This window comes from Medicago sativa, chromosome 7, assembly GCF_051527215.1.
Source record: "Medicago sativa cultivar Bolivia chromosome 7, Bolivia_mono, whole genome shotgun sequence".
NCBI classification, from domain to species: domain Eukaryota; kingdom Viridiplantae; phylum Streptophyta; class Magnoliopsida; order Fabales; family Fabaceae; genus Medicago; species Medicago sativa.
This window is the reverse complement of record NC_140755.1, coordinates 95,122,751-95,128,460: the sequence shown is the minus strand read 5'-3', so window position 1 is coordinate 95,128,460 and position 5,710 is coordinate 95,122,751. Positions and strand designations below refer to the sequence as shown.

The 5,710-nt window shown below is 31.1% G+C and overlaps 1 long non-coding RNA gene across 1 annotated transcript; it reads left to right on the top strand.

Moving 5' to 3' along the window:
• Window positions 1–1,231: 1,231 nt before the first annotated feature.
• Window positions 1,232–1,753, top strand: LOC146910620 (uncharacterized). Its single transcript, XR_015018583.1, has 2 exons — window positions 1,232–1,371; window positions 1,465–1,753. It is a non-coding gene; the product is annotated as an uncharacterized LOC146910620 (long non-coding RNA).
• Window positions 1,754–5,710: the final 3,957 nt, after the last annotated feature.

Below are 5,710 nucleotides of genomic sequence, written 5' to 3'. Positions count from 1 at the left end.
CAACATGAAACCATGAACACAACTATATACCCCCAGAATCTAAATGTTGTTTTAGACTATTTGTTAATCTATCAGATATTCATCCAACAAATAAATGTCGTGGTCGTCGTCATCATCATTATGATCAATAGTAATAGAATTCATAATATTACTTCGATTGCATTTTGACACCTTCCATGGTATCATTTTTTAATAGTAAAGTCCTTTGATTTTGTGAAAGTGTTGCCTTCATCTTCACTTTGTTAGTACAATCGGTTACAATATTCAGACACTACATCTCATGCATCACCATCGAATCCCCCGACTCATATATGAGTTTTGGCAAAAAGACATAATTGCATTTTCAAGAGATTCACCTTATCATCCTCAAATATTTAAGTATCACTAATTTCTAGTGGATCATTTAGGGCTTCAGTAACCTCATTATAAGTCACCTCGATTTTCATTCGAAAAAGTTCTTTTACAAATTAGTCTTTAACATTCACATGAGATTTTCTAGTCTTTTGGTTTTCAAACCCAAATGGTAGATCATGATTTGATCTTCCTACCACAACGCATGCTTTTTTGAGTTTCTTTGGCTTCGCCTTTTGAAATTGTCACTTGGCCTATTTGCCAACCTTTGGTTGTTGGTAGCTATAAGCTTCTTTGCCTTCACCTTGTAATGTTTGAAATACTCTTCACAATGAAGGCACGGGATCAACAATCTTTCCTTATTCTTTTTTTTCATGAAATAAGAATGAATTTCATTTGGATGTCAATGGAAGTTGTGAGGTTCTATGGTGACAAGTCTTCTTGTAACAGCTTTAACCATATTGACAAGCATGGAAAACGAATAAATAAGGACAAGAATAATGAAGAAGTCAACACTTGCATGCCTTATCATTGCCATGTCACTAAGGAGAACGATAAATCATCAAAAAATTACGAGGGACTAAAAATAACCAAGAATTATAAAATAGGAGGTCCAAAATAGCGGTTTTAAAAATGGAGAGATTAAAATTTCGATTAAGTTTAAGTAAGGAAATAAAAAATGCATTTAAATCTTTAAAGAATAACTCTTTCATACATACGAAAGATGAAAAATATGGCTAAAATTAAAATAAATTAAAATTTAAACGGAAAATTTAATTAAATAAAAGGTTACAAAAAGAAATTTGCAAAATCACCTATCCTAAAGCCAAAATAACAGCCAATATAATAAAGTGGTACGAGACCAATTGAAATTATTCGAAGCATATATATAACAATATAAGATACTGCTAAGAGCTACTGACAAGAAACACAGAGGAACAAACATGACTCCAATAACAAAAAATATTTTTGATATGATCATCTTTCTTTCCCCATTTATTGTTACAATGAGCATGAGAGGTAAAACAATTTTTTTTCCTTTTCAACATTCTTCGTTACTTCGTACTTAATATTTTCTCACATTTTAGTAACATTTTTTTTTTTTTTTTATAGTTCTATGCGGCAGGGATGGTCGTTGTCCAAATTAAGTTCATGTGCGGACCTGATATTTTAGCAAAGTGTGTAGGACGTTTTTGTGAGTGTTAGAATGATTTCATATATTACAAAGTACAGGACCCAAGCGAGACACAGATTCTCTCCTGGATTATTCAATGAGCTTTCATTTACTTATTGTGTTGTCATGCAATAATTTGATTTTTTTTTTTTTAGTTTTTCTTATTGTTTTGTACTCTAAGATTATGCTAATGAAATGAAATAAGACATCAAAAATTATTATCTAGAATCTAGATTGTCTTCTTCTCTCATAACTTCAGAGATATTATCATGACCTTAAATTAAAGTATATCACATTTACTTTCCAACCCTACCAACTACCAAAATATATTTATAATTTGATGTTATGCTTATAATTTTATATTTGTGCCATAATCTTGTTACACTTTTGGTTTTTACCACACTTCAACTTAAATTTCTCAATCTTGTTATCAAGTCCGTGAAATTCTACATGTGAAAATAATTAAGAAATGCAAGATGTGTTTTTTTTTTTTTTTTTGTGTCCGGGGTGTGAATTTCAGACCTTGCATATATTATGCATTGTCCCTACCAACTGAGCTAAGCTCACGATGACAGAAATGCAAGATGATTGTCACAAGAGGACGTGTTCCCAACAAAAAGATGTAACCTAGGTAGCGGAAAGCATGGTGAGCGAGTTGGCTACATCCTCTTCTTTTGTAGGATTTTCGTTGTAGTTAAACACAAAGCAAGTGATGCTTGAGGTGCTAGCTCACTTTAAAAGTTTGTCTTTGCAACCTCAATTTAGCCTGTATTTTTATCTGATGTTATTCGACAGGTAAAAGAAAGTTTCAAGCTACAAAATTCTCTAAGTCCAAGTTGCTTAGTTCGATAGATGCTGAGAGTGTTCGACATAAACCATAATTCGATAGACAGTTAACTTAGCAAAGAAGTTGGTCTCAAGTGTCCAGACACGTAGAAGGCATGCAGTTTTCGACAAAGACATGCAGTTTCTAGCAGTTTAGGTTCTGCAATTATTTTCTCTATGTATATATAGTAGTTTTTCATAAGAAAAAAGGGTCTCAAATCACTTACAGAATTCTAGCACTCGAAGTACCAAAGTCTGGAGAAAAGAGTCGCACAGAATGTATGCAATCTAACTGTTGAACCACATTTACATTAATGCAATGCAATTTACCTTTTCTTTAAGTTTCTGCATTTAAATTTTAAAGTCTTTTACTTGCATTTTCTTCACTAATCTCTGTCGAAAGACAATTATCTTCATACAAAAAACAGTTTTCTTCATCTTGTTCATAAAGCAACCTATGAATATGAAGAACATTCATATAATTTTTAAAAAAAGATTGCACAACATGTTCTAGGACTTCTGGTTTGATCCTGCTTGTAATAATCGAAACTAGTCATATTGTTTACCAAAAACACCGGTAAACACAAGAATGATTGTAAAATGAGAAATTGAGCCACCTTAATTAACACTAGTACAAATTTTCCCCTATCTTAGTTATTAAAAAAAAAAACATGACATAGATTTGGATCCTCGATAGCCCAAATCCCTACAGCTCCCTCTGCTGCTCCATTTCCAACCATCATATCAAATGAACGGTGGATAAAACTTTGAAACAATAAAATAAAATGTAAAAACAAAATACCAGACACCGATTCAGAGAAACTATTGATGTTAAGAAAATAGTTGATATTTTCAATGCATATTCGGTGTAAGTATATACTATTGCAACAAGTAAGAAAGTGTAAATAAAGTATCGACCTAACGAGGATTAAAATGGATAAGTTCTAAGTATTTCCAAATGTGAAGTTTAGTTATTTAAGATCCAAAATGACAAACAACAAATATAAAAGGGTTGTTTAAAAAAACAAACATAAAAGGGATTTAGAGATTCAAGTGAAAAAGTGTGATTAATGAATTAACTTGATAAAAATAAAGGTTTGCAAGATTTAGAAAGTTACAACTCTGAGTTATGGAAGTTATAAATCCGTACATTGATAGAACTATGTAGAGAGCTATAGCTTCGCACAACTTACTCGCAACCTGGTGGCCGTTGGGATTTTTCAACTCAGTCATCAATCATCATGTTAAACATGGGAAGACACACATTTTAAAGTACGATCACATACTTTAATATGCAACGTTTTACTAGGTTAAGTCATTAGTAGCTTTCCATCATAGGAGAGGTAGAGCCGTGGCCGCATCTCAATGCATTTCCAAGATATGGGTTGAGAGAAAACACATTATTTTTTGTAAGAATAAAAAATAAGAGAGAGAAATCACACTTTTTTCTCTTAAATGTAATTACTCCATTGTCACCGTCTCCACCAACTCTCCTCGCCATTGCCAACTCTAAGACCATCTACAATGCAGCATTTCATTTGGGTGTTTAAATGGATTCCGACTGTACATGTCATTCGTTTTATAATTAATACTGAATAAACACTCAATCTCTACAACCCAGCACCTCAAAATAATTATGAATTGGGTCTCATCAATAACTCTATCATCAAATTTTAACAATAATTTATATACTCATTCATAATTATATAATTTTAAAATATTGAAGTAATTTAATTATAAATTATAAAAGAAAAGCGGACATTTTTTTATTTTTATTAATAATTCAAGAAACTATTATTTGCAACTATTATACTCCATCCGTTTCAAAATGAATGTCGTTTTAGCCAATTGCACACAGATTAAGGAATGGAATGAAATAATCATTAGACATAAACCGCCCTTACTTTATAAGAAAAAGACAAACTTAAAGTTGAATTGAAAATTGTGCGGGAGAAAAGTTGGAGTATTTATTGAGGGTAAAGTTGGAAGAAAAAAATTAAAGTTGTATTGGAAATGTAAAGTGACATTCATTTTGAAACAATTTTTTTTTGCTAAAGTGACACTCATTTTGAAACGGAGGGAGTATAATTTAACTATTATTTGCAACTATTATATAATTTATTTTTAATAGTAAAATAATACAATATTTGAACATAGAGAAAAAATAGAATTAATTGTACATGTAGGACCCATGAGTAATAGGAGAGAGATGATGCCTATAAAAGCATCCATCTTTATAAGCATCATATTCATTGATGTCACAATGGAGGTGCCTATTTAACATGGTGTTAAATAGGGGAAGGACCCCATTCTAGATGGTCTAAGTTGCAATCTCTCCTGGTTTCCGTTTCAATTACAAGTTATAGTGACGGTGAAAAAGAGGAATTATTCTAACCTTTTCCCTTTTGAGAGAAACTAGCAATAAACCCGTGTGCTAAGCACGGGCCCGTGCTCCGCACGGGTTAATTCAAAGTGGTGGGCTATGTATCAAAGCGCATTGCAATGCTATATAAATTGAGAAATTAAGAAAAAAAAACTAATGATAAAGCCGACGTTAATGATAAAAGGGCAAATTACTTTGACTTCCCTTGAGATTTTCTATAACACAAGCAACCCTTCTAATATTCAAACACATCAATCTCCCATCATTTTATCCATTTCAATAACTTTGTAAATATACAATTTAATTTCAGTCATTTTGGTTTGTTTGTATCTGTTTTCTCTTTTCACAATTAAGTTAAATAAGATTTTTTTCTTGATTTGTTTGTATCTGTTTTCTCTTTTCAAAATTAAGTTAAATGAAGTTTTTTTTTTCTCGCAATGGAGAAACAACAACAACATTTGTTTTTACCACCAAATAGAATCAAACATCGGCAATTACATAAGAGATCAAAGGAGAATATAGAGATGAGAAGAATTTTGGTGGATGAATATTGTGGTTGATCGATGAAAAGGAAATAATCTTCGATATATCCATTTTATTACATTAGAGATTAAAAATTAAACCACCTTGACTGAGGAACAATAAGTTGAGAAAAATCACCAAGTGAAAATTGGAAGAAAAAATTGTTAAAAATTAAATGAAGAAGTTAGTTGCTCAAAATAAATAAAATTAACAAAGTTTAAATCGTGTTATATTATAAGAGAAATGCTTGTCAATTTGATAAAAAAAAATAAGAGAGATTGGTGTTTAGTTAAATAATAGAGAGGGTGTTGTGTTATTTAAGAAGACCTTAAGGGAGGTTAGTGTAATATTATGTAGAAATATTTAAAATAGTAAAGATTTCATTATTGATATAGATGTCGTTATGAGTCGCGTGTATGAATTGTACAACAATATTATTTAGTGACTCATTTATC